At 38.6% G+C, this 14587-nt stretch overlaps 1 protein-coding gene across 5 annotated transcripts in view; it reads right to left on the bottom strand.

The window, feature by feature from the left end:
- The window catches only part of LOC138715318 (serine protease gd-like), a 371579-nt gene that overhangs the window by 94036 nt on the left and 262956 nt on the right, over window positions 1–14587 (bottom strand). For all 5 annotated transcript variants that reach the window (XM_069848102.1, XM_069848098.1, XM_069848099.1 and 2 more), the window contains one exon: window positions 13475–13847. The gene's annotated coding sequence lies outside the window, so the exon portion shown is untranslated. The remainder of the gene's footprint in view (window positions 1–13474; window positions 13848–14587) is intronic.

Raw genomic sequence — 14587 nt, 5'->3', positions numbered from 1 at the left:
GACAGAAGCTTCGTGTTTATTAGATAAACAGCTGTTGAATACAAGGTCAGATTGCACCACTAATTGGTATATGAAGTCATGAAGACACGGTAACCAATTAACAAATTTAACATCTCATTTAAAACGTGTAGTATGTAATTTTTGTTCTCCGTGTTCCACAGTAAAAAAAAAGAACTAAAATTATTAATTTTTATTTTTACGTTTCTTAATGCTTACTTATGATGATAATAATAATTATATTATAATTTGATACATAATAAAAATATATAACTACTGTATATATTTATACATTAGCAGTAGTGAAACCTAAAATTCCCACACTTAGCAAAATGTTAGAAACGCATCTGTACCAAAGTGTAATAATTTAAACTTCGCATCACACCTCGCTCTCTGTCATTACTTATGATCACACTACAAGGATTTCAATTTCCATGCTTCCTCATCCATCCACGTGAGAGTTCCAAGTACAACATAAAGAACAACGAGAACCGAGAACAGTGTAGCCGGAGCTGTCATTGGTTCAACGGAACGGGTTCCGACTGTTCTCTGTTGTCTCGGAGTCGGAACATGCCTTGCGCAACGCAGTACTGCGAGCCCGCAATAGCTGGGCAAGTGAGCAGCTTGGAGTCGGAACAGTGTTATTTCGGAACAGGAGCTTCCGACTGTTCTCTGTTGTCTCGGAGTCGGAACATGCCTTGCGCAACGCAGTACTGCGGGCCCGCAACAGCTGGACAAGTGAGCAGCTCGGAGTCGGAACAGTGTTATTTCGGAACAGGAGGTTCCAACCTACTGTTCATTTTTGCAACAGTTCCGAGACCGGAACAGTTCCAAAATAACTGTTGTGTTATTTTTTACCCACCTCTAGCGGCCACACAGGTACTGAAGGAAACGAAAGAGCGGATACATTAGCGAAGCAAGCAGCCTCAACCAACTCAGAATATAAACACAGTCTAATAGATACAGTCACGCAACTCATACGTATAAAATATGCCAACATTTGACAGCTGGCGCGACAGTAGCCCTCTAGCGGCAGGCAAGTTAAAAGTGTGCACACGACATATGATAACACATCAGAAAACGGGTTATGCGTAATTTATTTTATATTTTTATGCTATACAATAAGTGTATATGGTTCTTACTAATTCTACTTTATAATCCTGGAAGAATTTCACACGCAGTTAATCTACAAGTTTCAGAAGTTGGGAATAATCGTAATTCTTTCTGCTCCTTACAACTGAATCATGGCCCTGATCACGTATCATGGTTTGAAATAATATAATTGTTTGTACGTGGACGGTTAATTCAATTAATTCCTCAATATATTTATAAACCATTGGAACTCTATATTTCCTCTGAGAAGAGTCAAAATTGTAGGGCATATCTCGTAGGGTACATTGCGTGGTGAACTCCTCTCCCTATTTCCTGAGAAATTAACTATTTTCCATACCGCAAATTGGGGTAAACTCGGCCGCTGAGGTAAACTTAAAAATAAAAAAGGGGAAGATTTAAACCTTAATTTGACAGATTGATTTATGAAGTTCATTATTTTTCAATTTTTTTATTATTATTTTGAGTCGCTAATAGTGCTGATATTGTGGTTTAAATTTTTATGGAAAGTTTACCGCATTTTACATTACATTTCCAGTTTTCACACATAAGCTTAATTTTAACTTACCCTACCTATATAATACGTAATTTACATGCACTTACTGTTATTATGACGCAGGTGAGAACAAATGAATACACAACTTTGTTGAAAACATTGTAACTTCAATTAACTCAGAAAATGTAGGCCTAATTTTATTTTCAGAGCAAAAGTGGTGTAAGTCAAAAACGGGTAATGAGGGTTAAAGTAAATATTCTGTAAAATACAGCGCAAAGTAGCAGTTAATATTGAATTTATTTAAACTATTAGTAGTCAGTGAGTAGCACGAAGGATATATTAATTGCTACCTTGCGCTGTATTTTACAGAATTTTTACTTTAAACCTCATTACCTAATTTTGACTTATACCACTTCTGCTCTGAACAGCTCAAATAATCACTGGTAATGTAAAATCAACACCAATAACAGTCATGCAAATTATTACAGAAAAGATTGCTTTTTATATTAGACTTAAAAAGGCTCTTTTATTTCTTGAGAACTTAATACGTCTGCCACATGAATCTACACCAACACATCAGAAATTTATCGACACAGTCTGGATTTATTCAAGAAGTGAATATTTTGCAAAAGGATTAACACCATAATCCCTACTTGAATGCAATATAACATTCAACTTTTGAAAAATATAAAGAAAAAAACACGAATACAAAATTATGGAATTACTTGCATTAAAAACTGTAGATACATTATCCAAAATCGGAATGGTTACACATTTACACATGATCTCTGCAAAACAATAATATACTGTAACAGGTATTTACTTTGTTTTTATTTAAACTCTCCTTCCTGACATACAAATAGGTAACTGATAACTAATAAATGTTTTATAGAACACAATACGTAGGCTACCTTCAGCGTGGATTATAGGTTATGACTGAATTATGATTTTCTCTTGGTCTTTAGGGAATCTGAAGAACGACAAATTCGGAGATTTAAACTTGTTGTAACTGCAATTTTCGTCATTGCACACATTGTCTTTATTCCGACGCATGATTAAAACGTTATTATAACATCTCGCATCCCTTTAAAGCACGTGCTGGCTGTATCAACCCTATGACTAGTGCCTTGCCTGCCGCTTGAGCGCTAGTGTCGTGAATGTTCGCAAAAAAAGTGTTGAAGTTGCGCGACTGTATATATTAGACTGTGATATAAATATTCCACCTGTCCTATTTCGTACATTAGATCAAGATCATCAGAGAGGGAGCTGAATCTAGCAAGACACTCACTGGTAAAAGTCGCCAGCTTACAACCAACATGAACAGCGGGAGCCGGCCGCCGCCTTGTGTCGACAAGTCTCGGCCGGACGGAAGCCAGCCACCGGGCAAGCGGAAGACGAGACGGAAGACGGTGAAGCCGACGGCCGCCGCAAAACCTGTCTCTCCGGAAGCAACATCACCACCACAACCATCATCATTTGGTAAGTCCAGCGCTTCACCAACCAAGACGATCGACGACTTAAACACACTTAAGACCATGGCACCGATCACTGCTAATAGAGCAGTAGTGATCACAAACGCCGACCCCGACTTACTGGACGCAGTGACTCCACGGAAACCCACAACGACCTTGACTATAAACTCCACCACGAGAGCCTACGTATTTTCCTCACGTGAGAACTTACGTCAGATGACATTAATGCATCCACGACAATTCGGGAAGCACGCCCGATACCAAACTCCACCAACCGCCACTCTCCTCGGACCTTGGGAATTACCAGGCCACCCATCCCATCCTTCCTCCACCCCACCCCACTCTCTATTGGACAGTGAATCTTCTTCTTCTTCTTCTTCTTCTGAGGAAGAGGCAGAGGCCACTTCCAATCCACAAGAGGGGCCCTCAGAAGGGCCGACTCCAAAACCTAGAGCAGAGAGGTCTCCTGTCCCTAAACCCACAGCAGAGAAGTCTCCCAACGGACCACCTCCCAGATCTGAGGCGTCGTCTCACGAATCCTCAGAAGGGAAGCGGTCTAACAGGCGCAAACCTATTCCCACAAAAGTATCCGGTTCGACTCCGGCAAGCCCCACTTCTCCCACTCCCTCTCATACCACACGTCAAACCGCACAAGGACCCAAGACAAGGACAGTACTGAAAATACTGAATCACACAAAAAACGGCAACAACCCACTACACATAGAGCGACTAATAAAACAGTACCGCCTCGACATTCAAACCCCAAGACAGTTCTGGGCACACAGTACCAAGACAACAACACTTACATTCCCCACGATTGACGACGCGGAGAAGTTCGCTAGGGCAATTCCTCTGTACAACTACGGCCCGTCCGCAGAAATCAGCATTACGCCGCCCACTGAAACTAGACAGAAACAGACGAGAAATAAAGAGATCAGTGTCGTCATGAAAAATGTCGACACGCTGATCTCTGAGGACGAACTAATGCAGATCCTGGCTGTAACACATCCAGGCATCACACGCATTAAGATAATTATCTCCGCACAGACTGACAAACCCACCAACTTAGTTAGAATATTCACAAAAGACATCACCACAGCAGACAAGTTACTAGGAGGAATTAAACTTGCAGGACGGTACTACAGAGTAGAGCCATCACACGAGACAATCTTCCACCGACCGTGCCTTAACTGTGCACAATACGGCCATACAAGGACAAACTGCGACAAGCCCAAGACTTGTTTTAAGTGCGGCAAGAATCCCGACCTTTGCAACCACAACCGCCTATCCCAGATTAGGTATTGCGCCACGTGCAACAGCGACACCCATTATACGGGCCAAGCTCGCTGTCCAAAATATCCAAGGACTAATCTCATTACATCCACCGATCCCACGCATGTCCCCATAGACACCCACAAACCAATACCGCCACCTATACCCAAACCATCACAGTCCGTCTTCAAACCAACACTTCCCAAACCCGAATTGTCTTATGCGGATGCAGCTAAGACTACGACAACCAAGACAACCACTACAGACGATCCACAGACAGACAAAACAACCACGGAACAGCTGGTCGAGGGGGTTCTACGTTCTGCTATGCAGAAAATAGAATCCTACATTGACCGGCAACTAAACAGACTACAGGACGAAATAGTGACATTCACTATTTCCTTACTCACCACAGACACAAACCCCACGAAACGACACACGACACTTGCCACAGCCAACCAGGCAGCCAGACGGCTTCTACGGAAACGAGTAGCCCACCACTTTGTTGGTAACAGGTTACGAGTCTCCCTAGCGCCACTACAAAAACGTGACTAGGACAGAACTGACCAGAGCACTGGACTCTCCACCTCTCATTAATATCTGCGGGGCATGGTGCTAACTTCACTTCATTCATTCACTCACAATTCAACTGATAGCGTGCACATTTTTCATAAAATCATTCACAGGGGAAATACACTACTGTTAGATGAGAGGGCAAACGGCTTATAGCTGGGTACCTCGATCTAAAGTTAGCGAATTGCTTGTCGAGGAACCAATGGAGGCATGGGATGCTTACCCTGCCTGCCATTTTAAACATCATTCATTCTTTCTTCGTCCCCATTCATTCGTTCGTTTCGTCGGCGTTTCGTACATTAAGCAGAGATCAAGCACACAACTACACTCAAGTGGAATACATACTGGAACTCTAGTGTTAAAGGCTCTGTGACCAAGAAATTATTCTTTCCCAATGTACAAGACAGCCTATGTTGCAGTCAGTTCTCAACCGACTTCTTTTACACTCAATTTATGACCGGCCATGGAAAATTCGGTTCCTACTTTGAAAGATTTAGGATCAAACGTGCAGAAGAATCTCTGTGCATATGCAAAGAGAATCAGACTGTTGAACATTTGATTTTTCACTGTCCAGTGTTCGAAAGGAAAAGACACTTTTTAAGATATCATATCTCGGACTGCAATTTAAATTACTCCACACCCCTTTATCATTTTCTTAGAAAAAAATGTTGTTACAAACAATTCACAGAGTTTATACACCACATCCACGCAAGACTGTAGCTATTAATTGTATATAAATTAATGATGTTATAAAATCCTAATGCACTATGTAAAACAAGGTGTCTATCTTTGGGACATAATAATAACAACAATAACTATGTTTGTATTATAGATTTTACTATTGTTGAGTATTTGATGACAGGTATATAGTTTGTAACCATAAGTAATTTTGTTTTTATTTTTTTTTTACTATCGCAAACCAACTATATAATAGGTGTTTTATTTGTAACTACGCCAATTCTGTGCATTATCTCATTAATATTGCTTAAAATTATGTATAAAATCACAAATTAATGTAATAATCTTGCAATTTCTCTACACCTTCGATTATAATTTCTAATTTTATTTCATTTTGTTTTAACTGAAAGTAATTATTGCATAACGTATTTAGTATTGTTTACTGTCTCTTAATTAGTGTATTTATATTGTAACTATGACTCAGACCTACTATTAATTCTTTAAAATTGTGTATTATCACTACATAATGTATTTCACATGTAACAAACTACAACCCTAATATACCAAAGGTAAAATAGGGTTTCAATATTTGGATAACAATAATAATAACTCTTTGAACTCTTACAACTTTAATGCAGTGTGCTCCTTTATGTATCGTGCCGTTTGTATGCATGTAGATTGAGAAAGTAATGTGCGAAATATGCGACTGTTCGTTGCACAAGCTGAATGAATACATTTTTCATGCTTATTACTTCGGACAAATGTCTAGTTGAAACAGATACTTACCCAGTGAATTTAGTTTCTTCTGCACTGACGTTGGTGTCCATGCCAGGGAGTGCGACAAACCGTTCTCAATGAGGAAAGCAGTAGACCACGCCTCTAACCCCCCTGTCCCAGCATTAGCCGAATATCCATGCGTTTTTTTTTTAAGCAAGACGTAAAGCGCTGCAGCAAGACCGTTCTTTTATTACATTTGCTTCACCGTCGCTGTAGCAAGCGTGCAGCAAATCAGAACTTCGCTTTACGAGTTTGCTGCACGGTCCATCATGGCGGAATGTGTGTTTTGGTCTTTTGCAACGTTTATTATTGTCAAAATCGTCTAGTAATAATAATTCCATATCATTATCATGGAAGTCGAAACTATTTAACATGTTTGGTTCTTTTAGGGTTAAATTTATTACGGCAGAAATAGAAGCCAATATTAATTGTCCACCATTTTGCAGTCAGTTGACCTACTTACGTTTTTTTCGACCCTCATTTTGCTGCAGCAAAGGCATGAAGCGCTTCAGTGAAGCGCTTTAAAAAAAAACGCACGGTATCTCTATAAACTACCTTTAATAGGTTTTCAACATTTTGCAAACCAAGAGGCTCGAAGGCTCCTGCAGACGTACAAAACAAGACGTCAGCTGCAGATAGTCATGAATGAAATTGTAAAAAAAAATATATATATATTTTTTAATAGTAACAAAGCCGGGAGATTAGGAACATTACTGGGGGGTGTACAAACCTGCAACCCCCTTGAGAAGCCGCCACTGGTAAATATCAGGGGAAATTGATGACGTAATAGAAAAAACTATGTCCACAAAATGCTTGTGTATTCTTTGTGCCAGAAATAAAGATCATTCGTTTACAATAAACAAATATACCATTATCATTAACAACATCACTGTGTAGTTATTAATGTCAACAAGAATATGGCTGACATCTGCAAAGGTTTTATGCATGAAAGGAACAACACTACATAAAACAGCAGAAGTGGCAACACTATTTCTAAAATGTACTAGTATATGTCTACCTTCCACTGCTTGAAATGAAAACAAACACTTCGTTATCTTAAGAAAAGCCATTGTTGTTGAAAGCCATGGATTGTTACTATAAACTATGCTTTAATCCTGACATGGATAATATAAAAAGTCTGACAGAATATATTTGGGATCTAACTTTCGTCTCTCTTCATCTCACTACATTGTTTGTAGTCACGTGCAGTGTTGCCAAGTCAGCGGTTTTATAGCTAAATCTGGTGTTTTCAGGACTACGGTCAGCTACAGAATTTTACCGTCAGCGGCTAGCTATTTATTTGGCGTTTTTTTACGATTCCGGCAGAGGGAGATTATATTTTTAAGTTTTTTTTTCTGTAAAGATGTTATAATGTTTTTATAAGTACTTGCGGACAAGAACATTAGTTAATCATAAACCAGAGATTAATATGGTATTATCACAATTTTTTATTGTGCGAGTATGAAATATCAATGTTTTATGTTAACTCGATTCCGTACAACCACGTCCATTTCCTGCCTTATCCACTGTTGCACAAATACGGTATATCACATTCGTTAAACTCTTAATCTAATCATGTAGACATTGTTTTTGTAAATGAATTGATATGTTCAATCATAAAGAGTAGATAATGAACTGAATTGTTATTTTCATTTATGATAACTTATATCATGATTCATTCATTCATACATAATGTTCTGCCCGTGGGCAGGTTTTTCACTGCAAACCCAGCATTCTCCAGTCTTTTCTACAGTTCTGCCTTCCTCTTTGTCTCCTCATATGATCCATATATCTTAATGTCGTCTTATATTATATATTATTTAATTTATCATTCCGCATTGTAGTTTATGTAACACAGACATATTATTTAAATCTTGAAATGTTATGTTTTATTTAACGACGCTCGCAACTGCAGAGGTTATATCAGCGTCGCCGGATGTGCCGGAATTTTGTCCCGCAGGAGTTCTTTTAGATTAGATTAGATTAGATTAGATTTATTTATTTAACCTGGTAGAGATAAGGCCGTCAGGCCTTCTCTGCCCCTCTACCAGGGGATTACAACTATAACATGAACAATAACATTACAATTAATATTAAATTTACAATTACAATTACAATTACAATAAAAATTAAAGTACGACAAGAATACCTGATTAATGAAAGCTAGACATTTTATCATAGAAGTTAAGAACAAAGAATATTTTTGTATTTACAAAATTACAAATTAAACCTACAATAACAAAATTCTATAGTGATGAAATTACCGGATATTGAGATATTTTGTGGTAGATTAAAAGAACTATTTACAAGAAACCATGTCTGAACGAGTCTCAATTACTGACCAAGTGCCTAGTAAGTTTGCGTTTGAATTGAATTTTATTTCGACAGTCCCTGATGCTAGCAGGTAACGAATTCCAGAGTCTTGGCAGGGCTATTGTGAAAGAGGATGAGTATGAGGAGGTGCGATGGGATGGTATTGTTAGTATTGTTTCATGGCGAGAGCGTGTGTTCAGATTGTGGTGGGAAGAAAGGTAAGTGAAGCGAGACGACAGGTACGAAGGAATAGAAGAGTTCAAGATTTCGAAGAGAAAGAGAAGTGAATGTAAATTTCTTTTCTTATCTAGTTTAAGCCAACCTATTGCTTCCAGGGATGGGGTAATATGATCATATTTACGAACATTGCTTACAAAACGTACACACAAATTATGAGCACGTTGAAGTTTCATTTTGTTGTCGCTGGAAAGGTCAGTCAGTAAAATGTCAGCATAGTCAAAATGGGGAAATACAAGGGTCTGCACAAGGGACTTTTTTAAGCAAGAGGGAAGATGAACATTTATCCTTTTTAGCACATGAATAATAGAATATACTTTTCTGCAGGTTTCTGTGATTTGCATGTCCCAGTTGAGATTATTATCCATGTGAATGCCAAGATTTTTTACCGAAGAACTGAAAGGGATATGCATTGTACTTACTTTAACGGGGGAAATGTCGAGGTGCTTTACAGCGTCGGTTTGCCGTTTGTGTCCTAATATGATTGCTTGTGTCTTTCCAGGATTGATATTAAGATGGAATTTCTTTGTCCATGTCACAATCGAGTCAATGTCTTTGTTCAATTTATCTATAGCGTCATTTATTCGATCTAAGCGGGAAGAGATGTAGCATTGAAGGTCGTCAGCATACAAGTGATAGTTACAATGCCTTACATGAGATGTAATATCACTGACATATATCGTGAACAACAATGGTCCGAGTACCGAACCCTGTGGTATACCTGATGTTATGTTAAACCAGGAAGAGCTTCGATTCCCGGATACAACACATTGTTGTCTTTCCCGTAAGTAGGATTCGAACCAACTCACAGCAGTCTCTGACAAATGCAGATTTCTCAATTTATGGGTGAGCAGGTCGAAATTTACAGAGTTGAAAGCTTTGCTAAGGTCAAGAAGTGTTAGTATTGTTACTTTATTAGAGTCGATTGCTTCACGAATGTCTTCTGTCACTTTAAGTAGAGCAGTGCTTGTGTTGTGTTCAGCTCTGAAACCTGACTGATACTTGTCGAATAGTTTGTGTTCGTTCATGTAGTTAGTAATTTGTCTGTGTACGATTCTTTCCAGTGCTTTTGATATGGCTGGCAGGATACTGATTGGTCTATAGTCGTTCGGGTCGGTGGGAACTTTGACTTTTGGAAGAGGAAGAACGAAAGCTTGCTTCCATATTTTAGGGAAAGTTGAAGTGATTAAGGAACTATTGAATATGTGTGCAATTGTAGGTATTACTATGTCTTGTATTTTCTGTATGAGTAATATGCTAATGTTGTCTGGCCCTTGAGCTTTCGTCTTGATGCGTCGGATGGCTTTCATTACGTCAATAGGAGTGACGTCAGTAAAATAGAATTTGTCTCGAGTTGGGGGAGCTGAGTCAGGCAAAACTGTGTCTTGTTTCGTTGTGTTGTTTAAGGTCGGGTCCTTTACAAAGTGTTCGTTCAATCGGTCAAGTGGGATGGGTATGTCTGCTTGTTCACTAGCCCTTCCAAGTCCAATGACCTTCAGATTTTTCCATAACTCGGAAGGGGTTGTGTTGGGCTCTATAAGTTTGTAGGAGTATTTGAGTTTAGCGTTTCTTATTAGTTGAGTCGTTCTGTTTCTTAGGTGTTTATATAAGTTAAAATATTCGTCGTTTTTATTGCGGGTGTATTTCCTATAGGCTAAGTCGCGTTCGGACATCAGGCTACGTATTTCAGTCGTCATCCAAGGGGCTGGGGTCTTTCTGGTACGTTTGGTCTTTAATGGTGCGTGTTTGTCATAAAGTTGAAGTATTAACGTATTGAATAAGTCTACTTTCTCGTCTACAGTTCGTAATGTCCAGATCATGTGCCATGGAAGTTGCGCAGCGTCTTCTTTCAGTGCAATATCATCTATTCTTTTGATATCCCTGTAAGTAATTACTCTAGGAGTCGATTTAGGACACTGCAGATTAAACGATAGATAAATGATATCATGCCCTGATAGTCCTGGTGCAGGCAACTGTCCATGCGTCAGTATTTTGTCGGCATTGTTAGTAATTATCAAGTCCAGTAATGTGTCTGTACCTTCCGTATGATGTGTGGGAGCTAGGGGTAGGATTACCATATCAAGGCACTGAAAGAATGATTTAAGTCTTTTAGTCGTACTAGAATGTAAGTCAAGTAAGTTTGAATTGAAGTCACCCATGATTATAACGTTCTCATATTGCGGCGTTACGTCTAGTAAGGAGGTTTCGAAATCATCTACGTCATATATATGTGGGGGTTTATATACGACACACACTAGACATTTTGTAAATAAGGTGCAAATTTCAATGAACATGAACTCGGGTTTGGCAGAGTACTGGCTTGGAGAGTGATGAATAATTTTAGGTCGCAAATCGGATCTAATATAACCAGCCACCCCTCCGCCTCTCTTGCCCTCTCTGTCATTACGGCAAAGCGTATAGCCAGGAAGGTTTACGAGAGTGGAAGGAAGATTAGGATGTAACCAAGATTCGGAGATAAGAATAACGTGAATGTCTAAAGGTGAGAAGATAGAAGAAAATTCGTCAAAATGACACAACAGACTTTGAGCATTCACGTGAACAACATTAAGTGACAAAGGAGAGAAAGAAAGCGCAGCCTTGAGTATGTCTGCGGTACAGGGCAGTGGGCAGGTAGGATTGCTATTGTTCGTGTTAATAGAGGGGACCGGTCTCTGTACACTGACCTCAGGGACTGTCGGGTGAACATGCTGCTTTTTGTTCTCAATTGTACCAACTTATATGCAATTCAAGTTTTTAAATTATTTTCTAGCAATAATAACTTAAAATTACAGTACTAAATGATAAAGAATGTGAAGAAGAAAAATAATTAATTAATAAATAACGTTATTATATGGTAAAAGTTAAAGTGACTTACAGTACTAAATGATAAAAATAAGAATTAAAAAGAATTAATTATTACGTAAAGTTACTGATAGAGTAAAATTTAATATAGATTGAATATTGCAGTATATTAAAATTAGTTGCCTTACTAGTTTTACGCAGCCGACTCGTTCAGATCATGTCTTCTGGGCATTTAATTCTATGTTTGTGCTCGCCTACTTTGACAATAATGTCTCCGTCTTGTGTCCACACGTTTTTCAAGCTGTATTTAGTTATGCATTCTTTTAACAGATTATGCCTGGCTTTAGTTAGATCTTCACGGACGGTAACAAGACTACCCTTTAACAGTTTTTTGTTTCTGAATACCTCAGCTCTCTTTCTATAGCTGACGAATTTGACAATGATAGGCCGAGGCCTATCACTGTTTCTTCGCCCCACTCGGTGACTTCTGTCGATATCACTTTCAGCTAATTGTACTCCTATTTTAGAAGCCACGTCAATGGCGATAGTGTCCGTGTTCTCAGACTCACTTTCACTCACACCGAAAATCCGTAAACACTGTCGCCTCTGATATTGCTCCAGATCGTCCACCTTCATCTGGAGCTGCCTAATGTGCCTGTCCTTCTCCTCTAGAGCTGTTTTCAGGCTTTCTATCACAGCACTGTTTTCAGCAATAGTTTGTTTCAAGTCCTCCACAATGGCGGTCCTGATGGTCTTTTACATGCCAGTAAATCTACTGACATGAGCCTGTCGCATTTAAGCACACTTAAATGCCATCGACCTGGCCCGGGATCGAACCCGCAACCTTGGGCATAGAAGGCCAGCTATATACCAACTCGCCAACCAGGTCGACTAAATCTTGAAACCAGACTCATTCATTGTTGGCAGCTGAGTGTGAAATCAGATTTCGAACGGACTGGTGTGATTGTGAATGTGATTGTTTCCCAATTGTCCAGTATATTATTCTTGATCTACTTCATTCAATTTTGAAGAAATATTCCGCGTAAAACTACATATGTATAACAGTTTAGAGATGTGGGGGGGGGAAATGTGTTGAGGAATTGGGTGGAAGAAGTTGCCGGTGATAGTTCGAAAGCTCGGTGTAAATTATGTAAGGTGATATTGGATGCAAAATATTCAGATTTAATTGTCCATACGATTTTGCATAGAACATAGAGCCTACGAAGTGATGCACACTTTCCATAATTTAGTTTACATTTTTATAAAATTCTCCAGTTCCTAAAACTGTATAGTTTGTATTTCAAATTTGGAAGTGATGTGTTAAGAAAAATCTGGAGTTTTTCAAGTAGATTTCAGCGGCTTTTTAAAGCTTGTGGAATTATTTATTTATTTATTTATTTATTTATTTAATTAATTAATTAAATTATTTATTTATTTATTTATTTATTTATTTACTTATTTATTTATTTATTTAACCTGGTAGAGATAAGGCCGTCAGGCCTTCTCTGACCCTCTACCAAGGGAATTCTGAGTTGGCAACACTGGTCACGTGTACTTTTTCGAGTTTTATATTCTTGGCTGTCTTGTGATACTGAGAAGGGTGCAAACATAGAGATAACTGGCAGGGAACAGCGAATTACAGTGAAATAGAACTTCCCACAGACAGATTTTACACTAAAGCTCTCTCATGGTCAAGTTTCGCATTACACTATAAGGCTGATGTACCAAAAAGTACATTATAACTCACGTTTTACTGTTTGGCTCCAAGTTCTATGTTCCGTGACATCAGACAGCACTGGAGAGCCAACACCCTTCTCAGTCGTATTTCATCTTGAATTTCACAACCCGTTGAAGAGCAGCGTCAGGCATTCGGAGCAGGCAATGGCATGACTGCACATGTATGAAGTCCTGGGCAGCAGCAGCAGATGTTTCAAACAGGCGATGGCTGAACTGACCAGCATGACTCCTCACGGGATCGAATCCGGGGCAGCAATGGCAGACGGTTCGAACAGGCAATGGTTGAGCTGACTGGCATGACTTCTCACTGGATCGAGTCGATGGAGTCCTGGGCACCAGCGACAGACGTTTCAAACAGGCACACAGTGTGCAACTTTCCCAGTCTAGGTGGACAAAAATCAAATTTCGACTTTAGTTAGACATAGGTGAATTCATGTTCTTTAACATTTGGAGAATGTTGTTAGACATAGCTTTTACTGTTTTATCAGCAGCAAGCTACATTTAGAAGGGTATGAACAGTGAGTTCTTCCTAACACTTCTCGCTCCTGTTCAGCCGTAGACAGAGAGACTTAGGCCCGATTGTATAAACCATTTAATCTTAGATCAGAGGTTAAATTGATCCTTGTTTCAGCTGAACTTGGAATTTTGTGTTGTATAAAGTCTAATCTGAGATTAATTTGTCTCAAACCAAAGTCAACTTTGACTGAAGAAATTTCTCCGATTAAGTTAGATGATCCAAGTCCAGTTATTTCTTTTCTGTTTGAAATATACGAGTAACAGATTGTGCAAATAAAATATCCATTATTAATAATATTAATAGATATGTTAGGTTCATTTATATATATTTCTTTCAATTTCTTGCCTTAATACTCAAACATTCTTATATTTTATAAGGCTCTATCGTGTTCAGCAGTATCAAATAACATAACCTATAATTATATTATCTTTATAACAACCATTAATTATTAATGGATATGATAGGTACATTCATAAATGTTCAATTAACTGTATTACTAAACGAAAATTGTCGTTTTATAAAGCTTTATTATGTTTAGCAGTATCAAACACCATAACATGATAACAACTTGGAGAACAGTCAACCTTCTTCTTATTGTCCGCCATT

This window comes from Periplaneta americana, chromosome 15 (assembly GCF_040183065.1).
Source record: "Periplaneta americana isolate PAMFEO1 chromosome 15, P.americana_PAMFEO1_priV1, whole genome shotgun sequence".
Classification (NCBI taxonomy): domain Eukaryota; kingdom Metazoa; phylum Arthropoda; class Insecta; order Blattodea; family Blattidae; genus Periplaneta; species Periplaneta americana.
The sequence above is the reverse complement of the archived record's forward strand: the minus strand, read 5'-3'. Positions and strand labels throughout refer to the sequence as shown.